Raw genomic sequence first — 21,595 nt, 5'->3', positions numbered from 1 at the left:
ATTTCTTTCCAATTTCCCCCAACCTTGCGACAAAAATGTTAATATGTATGCGTTGTGTACCTAATTGATGCCTCAATAATTATTTCTATTGATTATAGGAATGCACTATGAAAATGTTTTGTCATATTGTGAGGAGCCATTTTTGATGCAACTTTTGTTTTTTTTATGCCTATGGTGGATATTGTTCATGGGACTTCAACTAATTCCTCACAATGGTTATGAATATTTGTAATGGAATATGCTTTAATGTATCAGCCTCAGAAGAAGAGCCAAGTCTCGAAACATGTGTCAGGCTGATCTGATCAACAATTGAATAATGTACAACTGCACACATTAACTCACATTGTTTGGCGCAGTGCAATTGTTTAACCTTATCTCAAGAATCAACATAGGATACTAGCTTCACTCACAAGTAGGGACACTTCAGACAGGAACATGTCCATAGTAAGGGGTCAATAAATTAATGGTCTTGGGTACAGACTAGTTTCACAACAATGCTTTGAGCATACTAAATGTACCTCTTTTTTTCTTTCATTTAGGTAATAATTCAAATCATGGCTCTCTTTAATGTGCTTTTCTTTGATAGCGACAACTCTGTGTATTAGAAAGGATGGGGAATTTGAGCCATTGGCAATTCCTGGGGAGGTTAATTGTAAATGGCTGGTAGAGTGTCTTGATCAAAGTGAAAGAAATACGTGAAGAAAAGGATTTCAAAGCAGTAGTGCTTTTCTAATCAGCAGAATATCAAAGTATCAAAGTACATGTGTTTTTCCCTCCATTTGGTGTTTGTTTGGGGCAGAAGGGTACATCTAACATCCCTACACTGCGGCATTCCCCTTTTTTTCAAACATACAGGAGTGCTGCACATTGCCCACCACTCTTTCACAGCATCTCTACGTCCTCTAGAGTAATTCTAAAAAGTAGATGCCCTACATGATTCTGACACATTTGTTGTATTGATGGTCATATTTTGAGGTTTTAGCTTGCCTTCATCATACCTGCAGTCAAGAAACAGCGTATTAAGAAACAGAAAATCTTTGAAGAAATAATGAAAGCCTATTGCAGTGATGCAGAGGGACTAATTTGGGCTTTAAAAAGAAAGGCAGAGGAGGAAAAGCAGCTACTGGTGGAATCTGGCAATCGGGGAAGCACGGATCCCTTGCCCACTGTGCCTGCCTCCTCCTCTGCACTGGTGCCCTTGGCGCGCTGTCCTGGCTCCCTTATTGGCCTGGGCTCCTCCGCCATCCTCCACTAGCACCGTCCCCTTTGCCCCCCACGGAAGACCTTAAAAGATGGCAAGTTGCTCCACATTGCCACTCTCAACAATCGCTCCGCTGTCAGACACTTGTCTGACATCTGCAACCTCTCAAACTCATGGATCTTGATGTGCTTGCCATCACGGAGACATGGTTCAAGGATAGCTCTGTCATGAGCTATGAAACACTCCTCCCTGAAGGCTCAAAAATTGTCTCTGCGCCCAGGCCAAAGAAGACAGGTGGTGGAGTGGCGCTGATCTTCCCAGAATGGATACCTGTGTCCATCATCCCTACTCAGGTCCATTTCTCCTTCGAGTGCTGAGTCTGCAGGCTCCCACTTTCTCAGAAATCTTCTCTCCTTCTGGCCAACTTTTATCGACCACCAGGACCGTCCTCTCTCTTCCTCTCGGAATGGGCTGACCTCTACTTTCCTCCTCCTCTTGATGGGTGATCTCAACATCCATCTGGACTCTCCTGACTCCTTGGGACCTTTCCGAAACCTATGTGAATCACGCTCCCCGTTCATCCTGCCCTCTGGCTCCACGCACACTGCGGGTCACACTTTGGATGTTCTCATCTCTATTGACATTCCACCTCTCTATCCCTCTCACTACCTATCTGACCACTCTCTTCTCTCAACTCACCTGAAGCTTGCCTCTCCTCTTGCAGCGGGACACCTGGCACGGCCACTCGGTTTCAAAGTCACTAGACCCATGAGAAAAGTGACAGTAGCTGCCTTTGCCTCCACCTACTCTCCTTCTCCCATTCCTGCGGCTTATTCCCACCCTGACACAGCACTCGCTAACCTCAATCTCTCCATCACCAACACTCTTGATACTCTTGCCCCTATCATGATGGTCTGCCTGAAGCCTCCCAAAATGTGCAACTCTTGGTACGACTCTGGCCTGGCTGCCCTAAAACGCAAGTGTAGGGCAGCTGAGTGGAAATGGAATTCATCAGGTGAACCCTCTGACAAACTGGCCTACCGCCTCCTCCAAAGGCAATATCTACTCTGCATCCGCTCCAAAAAAAAAAAAAAAAAAGAAAAACCTTAATTCAAGCCTGCATCTCTGCGGCATCAAGCAACATGGCCAAACTATTCTACGTCTAAGGAATTGGCCAGTCCTGCAGCAGCCTCTTCTGTCACACCCACTCAGGACCTTTGCTCGGCCCTGGATGCACACTTTATCACAAAAACTCAAGACATCCTTTCCTCCCTCCCTTCCACACTACAGCATACACAAAACATTGGAGCTTCTCTTGCCCCCTCCACTTCTCCTCTCTCACCCGATTAAGTCAGCAGACAAGTACAGTCTATGAAGGCTGCCCCTCCAAAACCATTAAGGACAACATCGATTCCCTCGCCCCAGCCTTGGCTTATCTTTCCAATCTCTCCGTTTCCACTGGAGTTTTCCCAACAGCTCTTAAGCACTCCCTTGTGCACCCTCTGCTTAGGAAACCCTCTGCTGACCCCTCCAGTCTGGTAAACTACCGCCCTATCTCTCCTTTCCTGGGCCAAATCCTGGAGAAGTTGATTATCTCTCAGCTGACCCTCCACACTGAGTCTATTGGGTACTTCCACAACCATCAGTCTGGCTTCAGAGTATCAAGAGGCACCGAAACTGCTCTTCTGAACACCTGTGAAGATCTTCTCTCAAACCATGACACTAACGCTCAATCTGTCCTCATTCTCCTTGGCCTCTCCTCTGCCTTTGACACAGATAACCACATCATCTTGATTGCATGTCTCCGTGACACCCCATGTCAGGCTCTGGCGTGGTTAACCTCCTTTATCTCCGACCGCCCATCTCAGGTGGAACTTGGGAGGCTTTCTCTCAACTATTGCTCTCTCAACCTGTGGCGTTCCCCAGGGATCTAACCTATCCCCCTTCTTCTTCAACGTCTATATGGCTGCCTTGGCAAGTGTCATTGCCACTTTCACCTCTAACTTCCAGTGCTACGTGGATGACATGCAGCTATATTTCAGGCTACCCTCAGCTGCCTCTTCCTCCTTGCTCATATTTGACTGTTCGCTATTCCGTCATGGTGTGACGCAAATTAACTTTGCCTCAACACCAATAAGACAGATCATTCGCATTGGGACCCCTGCTCCCACTTTCACTCTGGCTGGCCTATCTAGGCCCTGCACCCACTGGCAGGGCTAAAATCCTGGGGGTAATCTTCGACTCCACTCGCTTCTTCTCTCACATTTCTGACGTCTCTAAAAAGTCTATCAGCTACACCTCCTCATAGGTACTCTACCTTTTCTCACTTTCCCCCAGCGGCTCACTGTCTCCAGAGCCCTGGTTCTCTCTGGCTGGACTACTGCAACACCCTCTTCCTCAACCGCCCTCTGCAACTCATCAAGAACAGAACCGCCAGACTTGTCCTTGGCCTCAAGTCCAGGAAGTGAATCTCTCCGACACTGAAATCCCTTCACTGGCTCCCCGTGGCTGCAAGGATCAAGTTCAAGACCCTCTGCATTGTCCACAAGGCTTTCTGGGGCCTGGGTCCTACCTATCTGCCACGTTGCATACCTAAATAAATACTGTCCCTCCTGTGCCGGTTCTCCAAGCAGGAGATTTGGAGGGAGTTCCTTAGCTTCAGCAGGGGCCTCCCTCTGGAATAGCCTCCCTGCCACCCTCTGTCTTGAGCCTGATCTCCTTGAGTTGCGGAAACACCTCAAGGTCTTCCTCTTCCTTCTCTCTGCCTTTACCTTGCTAAACTAGTTCTCTGCCCTTCACCTCTCTCTCTCTCTACCTCCTTCTCCTTACATCTTGCTGACTGGCCACCTGGTGTACCTCAGAGTCTCACAGGCCCCTGGCACCCCCACCAGTCGTCTCGCCCCACCCTCACTGCACTTGTGAATGACCTAAGAGAGTGGCTTTCTCTGCACTTAACCCAGTCTCAACGACTGGGTGCACTTGGACATCCCCCTCCCTGTAACCATCTGCGCACTTCCCCGATCTGAATGCACCGTGCCTAAAGATAGTCTGTCCTCCCCTGTCCCCACCCCTTAATTTCACTTGGTAAAACTGCAGAATCGTCGTCGGGCCAATTTGCTGTGTCTCAGCTGTTAATTATATTATTTGCACTTACTCTGCTGTGCAGACTAGTATCGTCTCAGAATTTCAAGGGTTCCGAACGACTGCTGTTTCTCCCCCTCCCCCATGTTCCCACCCTCCTTGAGCGCTTCGAAACACCTGCCTTGTGTATAGGCGCTTTATAAATCAACATTACCATTACCATTGCGCCTTGAAACACTTGTGTATAGGCACGTTACAAATGCCATATCATATCATACCATTGTCCTACAAATAGTCATGCTGAAGATAAAGCATAATTGCTGGCAGAAATAACAGCTCTATGTGCAGAGAACCATTGCTTAAAAGGTAACTAGTGCTGTAATTGACCAATATCTAATAACCAATCTATAAGTGTAGTGCCTGTAACAATACATCAGAGAAATTCGATCAGCGCAAAAGGTTGGAGGGAAGGTGGACTGGGCTAAATTGCAGCACTGACTTCTACTTTCCATTCCAGATTTCATTCATCTGCATAACACTTTCTTCACAATTTGTAACTGAGTAATAATGCTGATGTTGGCCCATCCACCCCTCATCCACTGTTTTAGTTTATGAGATGGCCAGAAAGTAGGTGCCTTTAACTTGTGTATTTATTTAAATTGTCGAATAGATACAAGCCACGCAAAGACACAATCAGTTGGCAATACATCATTTGCAAGCATCACTGGCAGCTCTGATCAGGACCGCTTCATTCCCAGAATCAGCAAAGAAGTCGTTGGAAATGGATACTAGATCATCCACACAACAAGAGGTGATATTCCTCTTGTTGAGGTGATATTTCTTTATACCATGTTTCTATTCCTTCATGTATTGGTCTCTTACAGTGTATAACCAAATCTTTGTGTGAATATTAATTAAGAGGCAATATTGTGCATAGATTTAGGCCAGGCCAATTCGTTCATTCATAGCTTAAAGAAAATACATCACAACATGATGGATGTTTGCACCATAGTTGTAGACATGCTGTAATTGAAATGTTTGCAGACACTCGATTATTTTTTGCCTCTACTCTCCTGCTATTCACCAGCAACCACTCCATATCCAATATATGTATCCCAGCAGTGGAACGTTGTTCTCCTACAGTTATTTCATAGTGTGCCAAGGCGGCTAAAGTCAAGTGCAAGTCTAGAAAGCAGCTGAAAAGGTCCTTGATTCATAAAGCAAAAATGTTATGATTTAGATCAATCCAACTGTTTAGGGATCACATTTCTTATGCAGGGAATTCACCTAGCCATGTTTTGTACCAACACATCATTGCGTATAATACAATCTGTATTTGCGCATCATGAATATTTGTGTTATTATATATTGTGCTATATTTCAGGCTAATATTGCAGCAACTGGTTACGGATGTCAATGACCTCACCAGATTTAGACATATAATTGTACTGATAAGGAAATTCCTAAGGCGAGGGGGGGAAGCACTACAGCAATGAAGAGTCAGGACACAGCTGAGAGGCAAACCAAATTAGAGAAAGAAACCACAAAATACAGTTATGCAGAATGATAAGTGCAATCATTTGTCAGACAGAGCGCTCTGTGCCGGTGTTAGGTCAGAGCATCTCCTATATAGCATGGCAAATTTCCATGACATTTGTAGACACTTGGTAATACTAGGAAGCAGACATTTGTGAAGAAGCCTTGTGGTTACATGTAGGGTATATTGTGTAGCAAGATCAGTATGCAACTTTGGTGTACACAACTGAATACTCCTTATAAGGTGGTATTTGTACATGGCTATGGAAAGGTACTGGGAGCTGGTGTTTCATGGGTACCGAGGGCAGCATTAGGTCATGGCCTGCTGAGCCAAAGCGGGGTGTGGGCATGACAGGAGAGCTGGGTGTAGCAAGAGGCCTCAGGTTAAGCCATGGTGAAGGATCTGGGCCTAGTATGGAAGGGTAATTGCTAGGAGGTATAGTATCAGGACAATCCTACCACATCAGTACCAAAGCGGGAGCTCTACAAACTTTTGGAGGGGGCTAAAGCTTCTCAGGATGGTACAAGCTTCCTTTTGAATGGGGTCAGTGAGCTTCTCTTTTCCCCCGAATGAGTTTGCTGCTGCTAAAGGAGTAACGACAGCCAGAGCCGGGAGTGATGTCCTTGATGTAGAAAAGGTTGATGCTTTACCTAGTAGGTCATTGAAGAGTCTCATTCTTTTTCCAAAGCGACTGTTTAATCATCACTTTGACATATTAGTTTTATTGGTTTTGGAAACTGTACAAGAAAATTGTATACACACATGAATGAGAAATGAATACCAGTATCAAGCAAATAAAGCCTAATCCCTCAAGTGTGATACATTGTTGAATATCTAAGCATTCAAGTGTCTGCTAAAGAGTAGTTCTAGACATCAGAGCCAAATTGGACAATAAACGTGTGCATTTTGGGATTCAACCTAAATCATAACCAACTTTCCCTTGCTTTACTTTTTGGGACTGTATTGACCGGATACCAAAAGAATTTAAAACAAATCCCCAAATAGAGTTTTGCTTTTAAACCTTAAAGACATTGTTCCATAGGACGGACCGATTGTGCCACCAAAGCCACACTATCTCCCCTCTTATAACAGAACCGTTCTCAATTTGAAAACTATAGTTAACTTACTTAATTTTGAGAGTACCTTTTCCGCATTGAATGAACACCATATATACATGGTGGCCATTACGCGAGAGATGTTCGTGTATCAATGTGTTTACTGCTTAAACAAATGCTATTTTAGACTAATAAGTAATTTGTTTCTAATACATTTTAAAACCTGTCCCTCATATTCATTGCACATTGGCCATTCCTGGTTTCCCCTCATACTCCTTGTACATTGGCCATTCCTGGTTTCCAAGCAGAATAAGGGTAATTAAAGTCTGGGAGTGCGTATTATCTTTGGGGTGTTGTATATTTGTTAGTCCATCCGAGTATTCAACAAATCAGTGATGCATGGTTTTCAGCCAGGAGGCGTTGGGTCACCCATGTAAGCAGGGTGCGCTTTGGCATCTCTGGGCTCATGCGTTTCCGCACCTTCTGGTTATGTTAATTAGCAAAGGGTTTAAAATACTATTTCCCCATATCCACTTATGCTTTCTATTTCTAACTGTGTGATAGTTTCTAATTTACAAATCAAACAGTTTTATCTACACAATTATTCTGTCCATCTTGTTTCTGCATGACTGCCCAGTCTCCCATCCCCACTGACTCACTGTCTGGCTCAACATCTCAAAGACATATGAACCCCATTGACCACTAAAGACCTTGGGCCTCATTACGAGTCAGTGATTGCCGGAATCACTAGGGCATTCCGGCAATTACAACCCCAGTGACCCGGTAATTCCGGAGGCGGAATTCTGTAAATCCCCATTCCCATGGAGTCCATTAGGACTCCATGGGGATGGGGACCATGGAAACACTGGTTCCGTCTATGACAGAGCCGGTGTTTCCATGTCTGCCTGCAGGCGGGTGGTGTTAATCCTGCCAGGTCAGACCCAGCGTGAGTGACACCTCCCGCCTGCAGGACCCTGAATCAGCTGGTCCGGAAACAACGGTGGCGGCGGTTTTACCGCCACCATTCTTTCCGGACCGGCAGGGTCGTAACGAGGCCCCATGAATCTTCTGAATGCAGCCACAGAAAACCATGATTCATTTTCAGTTCAAATCCATCTTTCATGCCTGTTTCATCCTTTGTGTACAAATGCATTTAAATGTAGTGACACATTTTTAAGTTGACCTTTTAACATTAGTTAATCTGTATTTATTCTACAATAAGGAATTTAACAATGCTTGTTCAGATGTCCATTTATATTCATGTATCCTTTTTTTGTAGAATATCTGGGATCTGTCTGCAAGGCCAACAGTTGGCCTACTATGGACTGCTGAGTAATGAGAAGGAAGCTTTCCACCAAAATTTGCAATGCCAGAAGAAGCCTAAAGAAGACTGCTTTTTGAAATGCAGAATGGATGATTTTTATTTGTTTGTATTTTTGCAAACGTATTGATTCTTATAGAATACAGCCATGCCGCTAAACTGCATTTGTTCAATAAAAATGTTGCACACTTTCTGAGCCTATGTTTGACTCAACACATCCTATAGCCACAATAAATACTATATTAAAATATCAACAATTTATATCTGCAGTATTTTACATCATAATATAAACTAGGTAATTGTTAGCTGCTCTTAGTGATATTGGGTGAAGTGACTGTCGGCAGTCTGTCAGGCAGGTAGACCTTTAACAGATTCTGCTTAGGTCGCTGAAAGTTACCTTTTAGTGCAGTGCTTTGGAATTGTGCAGCTTTATTGGGTGTGAGGCCATGTTAGCTAGAGGTGAGAACTGAAATGAGGGGGTTTACAGGTTTGTTCTTGACATGGTGGTTGGTGGGGATTTGTAGTTTTGTACACTAAATTGGCCAATTTAGTTAACAACATTTGGGTGCTCTAGCATGGAAGGCAAAGATGGAAAGTGACAGCTGCAAAATTTCCTTGAGGTTTTCCAGTACACTATTCATAAGTCTGACTAGACTGATCCTAAGGTAATACCACCAGCCTTACTCAAAAGGGATACACCCTGGGGTAATCGAAACCCTTTTCATAAATCCTTTGGAAGCATCTTTAAATTAAACTCATCCTGGAATTGCCTGCAATGATCATTCACAACTCCTAACTCACCCTAAAGTTCTCATGGGGTCATCCTGGAGTTCTCCCCACCCATCCTGAATTTATGAGTCATCCTGGAGTAATCTGAAGTCATCCTGGAGTAATCCGAAGTCATCCTCAAGTTATCGTGGCGTCATCCTGGAGTAATACAAGATCATCACTGGAAGTAATCGGACCTCATCCTGGAGTAGATTCTGTGATGTCTCTAGAGTCATCTCATTTGAATATTGCGGCCTACACACGTCAGCATGATTTTTTATGATCTTCCCCAACTATCCATGGATGACTCTAGAATGGAGTCATTGGATGACTCCAGAATTATTCCAGGATGATCTTCCTTTTTGACTGTGGGTAGGTCGAGCTGCATGCAATATAGAATAAGGGCTACACCATTCCAAGCATAGAAAAGCAATTCCACACAAAATCTTATTTTACCCCACTCCGTTTAGTATAAGCCAAACCCAAAATCTTAACCCAAAAATCTTAACGTGCAATGAAGAAAAGATGGAAGGTTTGCTTGCCGCTGCTTCTATATGTGGTTCCTTTTCGATGTGCTGCACAATGGCGCTCATGTTGACACCTGAAAGGAAGGTGATATGTGATGTTGGGGTTGCTGAAATGAGTGTACCCCTTGCTTGTGTGCAGGAGCGTTCAACTCAGCAGCAGTTTACAAGTAAAGTATGAGAAAACATGGCTGCTGTCTCCAACCATGGTGGTAGAAATTTAGATATCTGCAGGTCGCAGATGAAGGCCAGCACAAAAGTCACTCGAGACCAATATCTTAAGTCCCCCCTGCCACATAAATGCCTGCCTGACAAGGAATCCATGAAAGTGTCCCTGTCTACCTACAGTAGGACCTTTGGGAAGTAAGACGCTTTGCTAAAAGGCCATCTCCCATACCAAAATTTCAAGAGATCAGATTTATAAGTTAATAGCAACCATCACAACTAAACTCACAGTTCTGCCCGTCAGTTGACATTTTATCATAAGGCACTACAATTCACAAAGGAGCACATAATACAACTGGGTAGCCGGGGGAGCATCTCTTTTCTCTATCGCCCTTCAGCCACAACTCAACAAGGCATCTCAGCATTGACAGAGAACCTGTAGGCACAATGTAGGGCTTACGAGGGCGGATAAACCCTCAAACTCCTAACTAAGATGATCCTGGGATTTGGCATTTAAGTACTGGGAACCCTAATTCTCCCAAATAGACTTCACACAAATAATTGTGCATTGAACCCCCAGCTTAAAAATAAAAATAACGAGGTAGTGCCTTTGGGGGCGTATAGTCCCCCCCCGTTTAAATAAATAAGAGCTTCCCAACCGGGTGCAGGGCATGAAGGGCTCTTTTCTGACTGTTGTAAGAATGGCATGGTATCAAAGCAATATATAAAAAACAATAGGGGTTCCGCCACTGTGTGCAAGCGTGAGTGGGGGCAAGAAATACTTCTTAAACAGAACCGACAAATGGGTACTCACACTGTACACAGTCCTAAATTCTGTCAAAAATTTTTTGAATTAAATCTCCATATCAATTTGAGGCTAGTGCTTGCAAAGGCTAGTCACTAAGGATAAACCAAAGAAGTCGTCTAGAGTATGCTGACAATAAATGTATTGTTGAAAGCACAGTTCTTAATGAATCAGAATTTTTTACTTTTGACAAAAATGAATAAAAGCAATTGGAAGAAATTGAAGAAAAACATAAGACATAACATTCATCATGAATACATAAAGTACAAAAGAACAACATAGTCATCAAATCGCAAACGTGGATTGTTCAAGAGCATTTAATGAGAAGAATAAAACAATCCTTGCAGGACTCCAATTGTTCCTACAGCATGGGGCCTTCCAGGGTGTATGAAAAATTACCCTGGTAGGTGTAGAGAAAAAATTCAATTAGCTAAATTTGCATGTTTATCTGCCAACGTGTAGGAGGAAATCAAACTCGTTCCCAAAGGGAACAACACACAGTTATCACGTTTCGCCGTGCCAAACTGGCATCAATAGTAGAGGCCTTCCTCAGGGCAGGATTGGAGTGGTTTGATAAAATCACCCTAAAGGGGGCAGAAAATAGAGGGGACATAGATTATACATACAAGCTTCTGTTGGGACAACTTCAAAGGAATATCAAAATTCAAGAGTAGCTGTCTTTTAGTATGCGGAACACTCACCCAGTACAGATTGGAGAAGACGGGGTGGAGTCCGTGGGAGCTACTTTTCCAGTTTATTAAACTTCTTGCATGGAATAACTGTAACGCTCACCTGGTTCCCACGTAGGCGCGGCGTCGAAGGCGTAGAACTCTGAAGATGGACAGGAAGGGCCCCTCTATTCTGGCTTCCCTGGCTCGTTGGATACCCTCCTGTGCGTGAAAAGGGAGTATTACCAACTGTGGAACAATGCTCAAGCCTCCCACTCCTTTCCAACCCTCCACGATACCTCCTCCACCATTCCCCGTGAAGCCTCACCTTAGGGTTTGGAAGGATGAGCTCTCCATCCTGCTTCTGATGCAGGGGCGCGTTGAAACCCAGTTACTTCACTGGATTGAGGATTGATGGGAGTTCAGGTAAGCTTGACTGTTCAGGTAAGGCGCTGTAAAAGTTCTGTTCAAAAGTTCAAGCTTAATAATAATGTTTGTTGTCTAATTGCAGCAAGCACTAATGCTCATGTCTTTTTCCCCTTAGGGGCCGGGGTTCGGAGTGCCGGAGATATGGCGCCGACCCGAAGTGAAACAGTTCTGGATGAGCGCTCAGGTAATGTCTTTGCATTCGCTCATTCAATGTCTTTGGCTTTTTTCCCCATAGGGGCCGGGGTCCGGAGATGCCAGGAAGCGGCAGGACCCGAAATGCAGTGGGAATAATCCAACAGGTAAGACTTAAAAGGAAACTGAGCTTTCCTTATTCCTTTTCTCCCTCTCACCTTTGTTCTTGTCTTTTTTCCTCTAGGCGCCGGGGCGTAGCTGAATCCGGAAGATCGCTGCTGAAGATGGAAGCGCCTTGCAAAGGTGAGTAAAATGCAGCGCTGCAGCAATCGAAACAAAATGCCTTTAAAATGATGTCTTCCTTTTCAGGGCCGTTGGAGAAATGACTCTGGGATGCAGATTTAGCAGGCAAGGGCTTTTCTTCTCCTATTCTCTTCATTTCTCCCCTTGCAGGTGTTCCAGGGTGCTGGCAGGCGTGGCTGAAGTCAGGATGCAGGCGCTGACACGGTGAGCGTCCAGCTGCTAGGTGCAGAACAACGCGAAGCACGTGTGGCTGTTCGGGTGGGGTTTAAATAGCCTTGGAAGAAGTTCCTGGTATGTATCCTTCCACCAATCAGGTATGTATCCTTCCCCGACCACACCCAGGTGGTGAAGTAGTCCTACAGGTAAAGTAGTCCCATTCAGGCCTCAAGAGGGCCTGGATGAAGCAGCAAGGTCTGCATCAGGTAAGTGTGCACCCAAGCACTTAAACACATATCCTCTTCTATGAGCCTGGCGCCTATGGCGCCAGGACTGGGGTCCGCTATGAGCCTGGCGCCTAAGGCGCCAGGACTGAGTCCAAAGGGCCCCGACTTGGGCCCGCTGAGACTTCCCTGGGGAAAATGATGTCTGCCTCTGGGGTTGCTGGGCCCGGCCTGGCTCCTTGGAGGTAGGCATCATGACAATAACGGTGCAACCTGGTATTAAGAGAGTGAACCTGATAGACGTTTCTAAGCTCGCTGTGGGGGAGTCTGCCAACTGTATAAACAAAATGAAATTAAACAGGAACGGTGGACTGCAGGGCAGAGAGGCCATAAAAGCTTACTGTTAGAAAATTACAGGTGGATAAAATCATCTGTCTATACTTAGAATCAAGAAAAAATAATTTTGTGACTGTTCAAAAAAATATTAAGTATATAATAGTGGAGGGGCGTGGCTACGAGGGCCATGTAGGAGGACGTGATCTGGAGGAGCTCCTGAGATCCTGAAATGATCCGGGCGTAAAAGGGCGCAACGATGGGCCGACGACTGCTGAAAATACACATGTCGGTGTGTGAATGATTGGGCCAAGCTTGGTGAACTTTTGGAAGGTGTAGGAAGAACGGCGGCAGAGATCTGTGCGGAAAGGATAAGGAGCGCCTGAGACAAAAGATGACACAAAATGGCCGACCAATGTCCGGAACAAAGGAAGTAGCAGGTCGCACGGTGATCGAGCGAAAGAGGCGTACTGGGTGCGCAGTTGTCATTTGTGCAGAACACAGGTCCTCTGGGTCATGTCGAATAGAACGGTGAGGCCGAAGGCGAAACAGCCCACCCTGGACAACTTCGCTAAGACATCCCCTGGTCAAGACAATACCAAGAGCAAGGATAAGCCGCCAGCAGGCAGCATGATGACAACGGGCGCTAACCAAGAAGTCCTAGCTGCGATTGCAGACCTAAAGGCGGCCTGGGAATCTAAACTCGAATTAGCCGTCACTGAACTGAAAACGGCACTGGTCCTTAAGGTCGGAGAGGTGCAGGAGGATGTTAATCTACTCCGACAGGACGTCAGGGCCTTGGCGGAGCGCACTGAGTCCCTTGAGAAGGAAGTTAGCCCGAATACAGCGGATTGTGCCTCCCATAAGGCTGAATTGCATTCCCTGATACAGAGAGTGGGCAACTTGGAGAGCAGAGTGGAGGAGGCGGAAGGACGCGCCCGACGAAACAACATCCGCATTGTGGGCCTGCCGGAGGGATTGGAGGGCCACAATCTCACAGAGTTTATTGAGTGCATGCTACTGCAAGAGATACCCGGAGGAGCCCCATCTCAAGGATTTGCGGTGGAAAGGGCACATAGAGCTCTAACAAGGAGGCCGCCGCCAGGAAACCCGCCTAGGCCGATGATAGCCAAAATTATTAATTACCGGGACCGGGAGAGGATATTGGAATACTTCCGCAAGGGAGGAACGATTATACGAGGAGCGGCAAACATCACGGCCTACCCGGACTATACCCTGTCTGTGCAGCATAGCCGCATGAACTTTGGGACGGTAAAGCGGAGACAGAGAGGCGGGCCACAAATACATGTTACCGTATCCGGCAAAATTGAAAGTTATACATAAACACAAAACTTTGTTTTTTGAGACCCCGGAGGATGCCATGGGATGGCTCGATGCGCAGGGATGTCCCCAGGAGTCAGAAGTTCGGACGAGAGAGAGCACAGAAGAGATAAGTAATGCACGAGGAAGGTGCCACAAGATGGCGCGGCACGGACCCGTGGGACTTGAATATAGTCATTTGCACAGCCTTCAGTAGAGAAGGTCAGACTATTGCACTAGATGTTATGAGCACTGTAATTATTATTGAAGTAGGACTTGAATATAGTCATTTGCACAGCCTTCAGTAGAGAAGGTCAGACTATTGCACTAGATGTTATGAGCACTGTAATTATTATTGAAGTAGGACTTGAATATAGTCATTTGCACAGCCTTCAGTAGAGAAGGTCAGACTATTGCACTAGATGTTATGAGCACTGTAATTATTATTGAAGTAATGGGAGCCTTACAGAGCGGATCTCTTTACCCCACAATAATCTTTGTTAAGTGGCCATTAGGGCGACTTCACCTTACTGAGCTCTGTGCATTGTTTGGTGCTTGCAGGGCTAGATGTGGGGGTGCCTGAGTTATGAGAACGGAGCTGGGCAGCAGTTGGGGTGTGTGGTGTTGGGGGAAGGGACGGGTGGAGAGAGGGGAGGGAAGTTGGGAATTTGTTGTGTACATAGTTATGGATAGTTTGAGCTGGTACAAGAAGCTACAAGTAAAGATGGAGAGCTGTATCTGTATCACGTGGGCAAGGGGGATTCGCTACACGGAAGGCAAGAAGACACTCATGAGCCATGGGGGACCTTAAGATCGTAACATGGAATGTCAGGAGACTAAACAGTTACTTAAAGAGAAACAAAGTCATGATGTACTTGAAAAGACAGAAGATTGATATTGCGTTGTTGCAGGAAACACATTTGACCCGGCAAAAACTGGAACTGGTGGGGAAGAAGTGGAGAGGTACTGTAGTAGGCTCTCCGTATTCTGCCTACGCTAGGGGAGTGCTGGTCTGGGTGGCACCGCACGTTCCGCTCCAACTTACAAAAGAAGTGGTGGACACGGAGGGGAGGTTGGTCATATTAAAGGCTTTGGTGGAGAATAGAGAGGTGTGCATTATAAATACGTATGCCCCCAACCAAAATACTGCGGCATATTTTAGAACCCTGTGTACTCATCTGGGCGCGTGTATGGGAGGAGCGGTTATCTGGGGAGGGGATTTCAACTGCGTGCTCAACCCAAAGGCAGACAGATCTGATGATAAGATTGATAGGCCCACCCCAGCAGCCAGGGTATTGCAGAAATTACTAGACGACTTCGGGTTGGCAGATGTTTGGAGGCTGAAACACCCTAATGAAACACAGTACTCTCATTACTCAGCTCCACAGCAACTGCATGCGCGACTTGATTACTTTTTTGCCATGCCAGATGTGGTGATAGAGACCACCCAAATAGACTATAGAGCGTGGGTCCTGTCGGACCACTCGCCTCTGGTTCTGAGTTGGCAGTACTGCCGCCCCAGGGCGCGGATACCGACATGGCGCTCCGGGACCCGGTCTTCAGGGAAGATATCAGGGATGCGATCACACAGTACTTTGAGGTAAACACAGGCAGCGTGGACTCAGCGTGCACGCTCTGGGAAGCCTTTAAGGTGGTATTGCGGGGTGCTGCTATTGCTAAATCAAAAGGCCTACAGGGTGGGGTCCTAACGGAGCTAGAGGAAGCGGAAGAGAAAGAGAAACTGGAACGGGAAAGCAACAGGGCGGGAGGGGATGCGGAACTTGTACTCCAACTACAGCAAAGGTGTGCAGAGCTTTGGGAAAGGCTCTGCAACCTTAACTATAAGAAGCATGTTGAGAGGCAACATGCAGGTGGGGATAAAACTGGGCGCTTGTTGGCGTGGTTATATAAGAGCGAAACCCCCAAGCCCCCGATTAGGACAATAACTAGAGAAGACGGGGAGGTGGTTGACACCCAAGAGGGAGTCAATGAGGCATTCTTAGACTATTATAGGACATTATATGAGGACAGAAGAGGGGACAATCGAGAGGAGATTAGAGAAACTCTAAAAGACATGGAATTGCCTAAGATTAGTGCTGAAGAAAGGGAGGAGCTGGACGCACCGATTACCTTAGAGGAATTGGAGGAGGTGGTGAAGCAGCTACCCACCTGTAAGGCCCCGGGCGCAGACGGATTCCCTGGCGAGTTTTATAAAACATATAGAGAGGAAGTACTCCCCCCTATGCTAGAGATGCTCAATGAGTCTTTTGAGATGGGCCGGCTGCCGGAATTGCTTAGAGAAGGGTTCATTGTGCCGCTTCCTAAGCCCAACAAGCCAGGGCATAGCTGCGGCTCCTATAGGCCTTTGTCAATGTTGAACCATGATAGCAAGATATTGACGGCGGTCCTGGCCAATAGGCTGCGTAGAGTTATTAGCAAACTGATACACCCGGACCAGACAGGTTATGTCCCCAGCAGAAATATAGCCCACAACCATAGGCGACTCCACCGGGTGATTGAAGAGGGAAACAGGAGCGAGGGGGAAATGGCGGTGGGGTCCCTAGATGCAGTCAAAGCTTTTGACTCAGTGAGGTGGCCATGGTTGCTGGAGGCCCTGAAAGAATACGGGATGGGGCCGGGTTATATTAGGTGGGCAAAATTACTATACAGTAAACCACTGGCCAGGGTGCGCACAGGATCGGTGATATCTGAGAGATGGCAACTCAGTAGGGGCACCAGACAAGGGTGCCCCTGGTCCCCGATGTTATACATTCTAGGCCTGGAGCCCCTGGCAGTGTACCTCAGACAACAATATGACATGGTTGGTATTGAGGTAAGGGGAGAGAAACATCTAATACAATAATGCTGACGATTTACTACTATACTTGAAATATCCGGAGGAAAATCTTCAATATATTCTAGAGGTTATGGAAAGGTATGCAGAACTGTCCGGCATAGCGGTGAACCCCCAAAAATCGAGCATGTTCCCATTGGGGAGCTACAGAGGAGCCCCTCTGGAGCAGTTGCCAGTGTTGTCCGTACCATGGGCGGCTGATTCCTTCCGCTACCTCGGAATAGATGTGTACCATACGGTGGAGGAGGAACACTTGCATAATACCGAGGTGGCTGTGGGAAAAATCCCAACAAGTTTGAAGTTTTGGGAGAAGTTGCTGCTGGCGATGATGGGACGGGGGGCGATGCTCAAAATGGTGGTCCTGCCCAGGCTGTTACATTTCTTTAGTAATATACCATACTTGATACCCAAAAAGTTTTTTGTCAAACTGAATAGCATGTGCAGAGACTTCCTATGGCATGGCACTCGCAATAGAGTGGCGCTATGGAAGCTGCAGAACTTCCATGATAGAGGGGGCATTAAACTGCCAAATTTTGAGGCCTATTATGTAGCTGGTCAGTTGCAATATGTAACCAAATGGCTTTCTGATGAGGTAACTCCTGAATTTAGGCTGTTTGGACAGGACTGCACTCCGTTTTACCTAAAGGAGATTATCTGGGTGCCTAGACTTGAAATGAAAGAACGCCCGGGTATGATGTTGCTTGGGTGGAAGATGTGGCGCAGAGTATGCCGACTGATGGAGAACCCATACCCGTGTTCCCCACAGGTGCCGCTAGTAGCCTTGGCTGGGGGAGACAACCAACTCAGAATGATAATTAGGACCTATTGGGAATCGGTCGGGCTGGTCACATTGGGAGATGTATGGCAAGAGGGGATCATTAAGGATTTCAAAGAACTGGGAGAAGAGGCAGGCTTGCACAGAGGGCAATATGTCACGTATCTTAGGCTAGTGCAGATTATTCGTAAAACCTGGCCAGAGACTGTACTGGCGGAGGAGCCAGACATCATAATGGGAACAATATATGGCATATCAGAAGGAGGGCACGAGATCTCTAGACTGTATGAGATGGTGATGACCCGGGTGGGGAAGGATTTGACTCATTTGAGGCTGGACTGGGAAGCGGAGGTGGGGGCACAGATGACCGATGGGATGTGGGAGCGTGCTATGGGATACCACAAGAAGGTGTCCAGAAACGCCAGATTGCAGCAGATACAGTTATACGTAACGCATAGAGCCTATATGACCCCAAAGAGAATATCTAAGTTTGTAAACGCAGGAAGACAAGCATGCCCAAAATGCGATGAAGAAGACGCTGATATGACATACATGTTCTGGTCTTGCCCAGTGATTGAAGGTTTTTGGGGGCAGGTGGCACAAAAACTAGCAGATAAAGGGGTCACGCTCAACATAGATACGGCCTGGGCCTGCCTTTTGGGAGGGTTTCCCAGACCACGGAATACTAAACATGTTGGGAAACTGAGGGACCTGGCATATGTGCTTGCAAAAAGAAGGATTGCCATGGGCTGGAAGCAGTGCCACAAGCCACAGGTTGAGGAATGGTGGCGGGATTTGCAAAAATGGGCGGAGGCTGAAACGGTAGTATGGCAGGAGGCATGTAGCAAATGCGGGGAAGAAGAAGTGGGTAACCTGATGGCATGGAGAGTGTTAATAACAGGACTGTTTGGCACAATAATGGATTCTGCAGCTTCGGAAGGAAGCGATACCCGGCCACACGCACCAGATACAGAATGGGAAACGCAAACAAGCTCTTGAGGGGGGAGGGATTTGGGGAGCAGTAATGTGCATTAATTGATGTTCACGAGTCTGTTGTAAATAATGCTGCAAGTTTGGTTTGTATTGTTTATTTGTTTTCAAAATAATAAAAACTTTACAAAAAAAAAAGTATATAATCGTGAACACTAAAGTCAGTGCAAAGTGTGCAAAGAGGAAAGAGACCCAGAAGAATGGCAATAGACCTGAGGGATACCTTATATAATTGTACTCCAGGTGGGGCTGGTCCATGGTATCAAGGCAAGACAGACACAAGTGATCACAGTTCAAGGGTGTTTATTAAACTTTAAAGTGGGTGAGATAAACGCCTAATCTAATCCGAAATCTAAAATGGGAGCAAGCTACGACCAAATAATACAGTCCTAGTGGAGTCTAGTCAAATAAAAAGGGCCTATACTAAGACAACCTATTGCCAATCCTTACCGCTATGTTACTAAATAGTGTCAGATAATGTTCACAAGAAAAGAAAAGTGTTCACAAAATGATAAGTCAGGATGTTACTTCCGGGGTCTCCCTTCCTCGCGTTTTCACCACAGGACAAGGCGCGATTCTTGAGCACAGCAAACACCTGGCTTTTCTGGAACAAGCTCACAGTTCCTTTTCTCTATAGGGCCTTCTGTACCCAAGTCTCTTCTCATGCAAAGTCTCTTGCTTCAGAGGCCTGTTATGCCAAAACAACAAAAGTTCCTTCGGATAACCTTTCCGTCAGGTGATTACTCTTCACCCTTGGATCTGTCTCAGCCGGGCACCCATCCTCCTAAACGATTAGCCTCCCTAAATCGGGGTCGGACCAACCATTCACTGTGGACATCCCTCAGTCGGGTTCATACTTGTCGTCACAATGTTGTTCACTTAGCTTCTTCTCACCTTTTCTCCTGACATCCCTCAGTCGGGTTGACTTTTGCCTTCTAATCACAATTTCCTTATTTGTAATATTCAAGTGTCTCAATGTCTTTTTTAAACAACTACCATTTTGTTAGGTCCCCCTCATCCAGGCTCAGACCTTCCACAGCACTTGCCAACTTTAAACAGACTTCTGAAGGGCGATCACGTCTTGCTGGGTCACTTTGTTACCTCATGGCAAGGGCGTATTTATTCACAATAACCAGTTCGCACTGCGTTCCCCTCAGTCAGGTGCACACGTGCGTTTCACAATTCTATTATCAAAATCTACAACGTGTCAAGGACCTTCGATTGTACAAGAGTTTTTCCTTGACCCGTCGTGTCTGACCACCTTGACACCTCACGATGGCCTTCCCTAAGGCCTCCTGGTATTTATAGTTTCTTTACTCCTTTTTGTTCAACAGTCTCTTCAGTCAAGAGAGGGGTACCAAGTTCATTCATAAAATACCTCTGTCTCACAATCTTCTTAATGTTGCCACTGCACCCTTGAGTCTAACATAGACCGCTCCACTATCAGGTTTGTCTCACTCACCGGCTGCGCTGAACTCGATGGCGTTTCTTTTGCCCGTTGGAGTCAAGGACGGTACCATGATAGCAAAATTGTCTTCCCGCCCTGGCTATCGGTACGGGAGGGTTCCATTTACCACTGACATCCTTCACACCACTCTCCAGCAGCGATTCCCGGGGACATCAAATGGAATTGTTTAAAGTCCACGTTTCGTTCATCTGAGGCTTCGTGGGTCTGGGTTGAAAAGGGCAAGGGCAACTCCCTCTTTGAGGTCTGTTCCGGTCTTGCCACCTTTCTCCTCTGTTTGAACAGTCACCCAGGAATAGTGGTTTAGTTGTGCAACCGGCCTTGCTCAAAATGTGCTCTCGTGCTCCACCTTTTATTCCAGTGGGGAAGGGAAAGGTCAGTCAGGTGTGTGTAGTTGTCGGCAATTGCCTGACTCTGCCTGACCCTTGTGTTGGGACATGTCAGGTAAACAGCTCTCATATAAGTCTGTTGTCGCTTGTGGGGCAAGAAAGTGTTCATGTCGGAAAAGGGGAGGTTAGAGCTTTTAAGTATCCTACTGGACAGGATGGTGAAAAGGTGTCATAATGAAGGGTATAATGAAGGGTATACCACGTCTCACCCTTTGGTTTCCCACTTCCACTCAACGAAGACCCCCCACCCCCCCCATCCATGTGATCCTCCCGCACTGGTCCACCCCCAGGAACTGGATCCAATAGCGATTGCTGTGTCCTGGCCACCTGGATGACAGATTCCATCAGGGACTAGTAAGTGAGACACCCTCAGGTTTCTCACACCGTGCACATCTCCTTCTCAGTCCACCTGCCATTCTGACAAGTCATGACTAGCAATAGCCTGGCACCAAGATTTCGCCAGTGGTCCTACCGAGGCTAGCACACCTGCAGCCTCCCTCTTGGGGGCCTTCAGTAGTGGAGTGGATCTCTGGAGGTGTGTGGATACTTTGGTTTTCTGCCCTTCTTGCCTGTACCCATTTATCCTATCCCTTCTTTCTCCCTCTTCATCCCAAGCATCCCTTTAAAGCAAATAAAATGCTAGAAAGCTTTCAGCACGTTACGAGTTACGCTTTGTAGTTATGCTAAACTGCATTGTAATCCCGATATAAGTACAAATGTGCTTTAAGATTCTCTATTTAGACCCATTTTTGCAAATTGTCTTGGGCATAGAACCACCCCTTCCATCCCCAAATCCTACTTGGAGAGGTACATTTGCTTCCAAAGTGTAATATGGGTCCACTCTGGAAAAACCTTGCCAGGGCCTCATTTGGTTCTCAGTCCACCCCTGGTTGGCTTATTTTGGATGATTATGGGCCACACAGTTTCAGAGCAATTCTGTCATTGCATGTTGGGGAAATCCTGCAGGACCTCCTTGACATGGGACATGTTAAGATCCTCCCTCTCCTGAAAAACGAATTGCTTCTACTAGTCTTCAGTCACCTTCTCCTAACCAATTCCACTGTCACATCAGTGGAAGAAATCAAATACCCTCCTTTTTC

The sequence above is a fragment of the Ambystoma mexicanum genome, chromosome 4p (assembly GCF_040938575.1).
Source record: "Ambystoma mexicanum isolate Mex_15411 chromosome 4p, UKY_AmexF1_1, whole genome shotgun sequence".
Classification (NCBI taxonomy): domain Eukaryota; kingdom Metazoa; phylum Chordata; class Amphibia; order Caudata; family Ambystomatidae; genus Ambystoma; species Ambystoma mexicanum.
Note: the sequence above shows the minus strand (reverse complement) of the source record.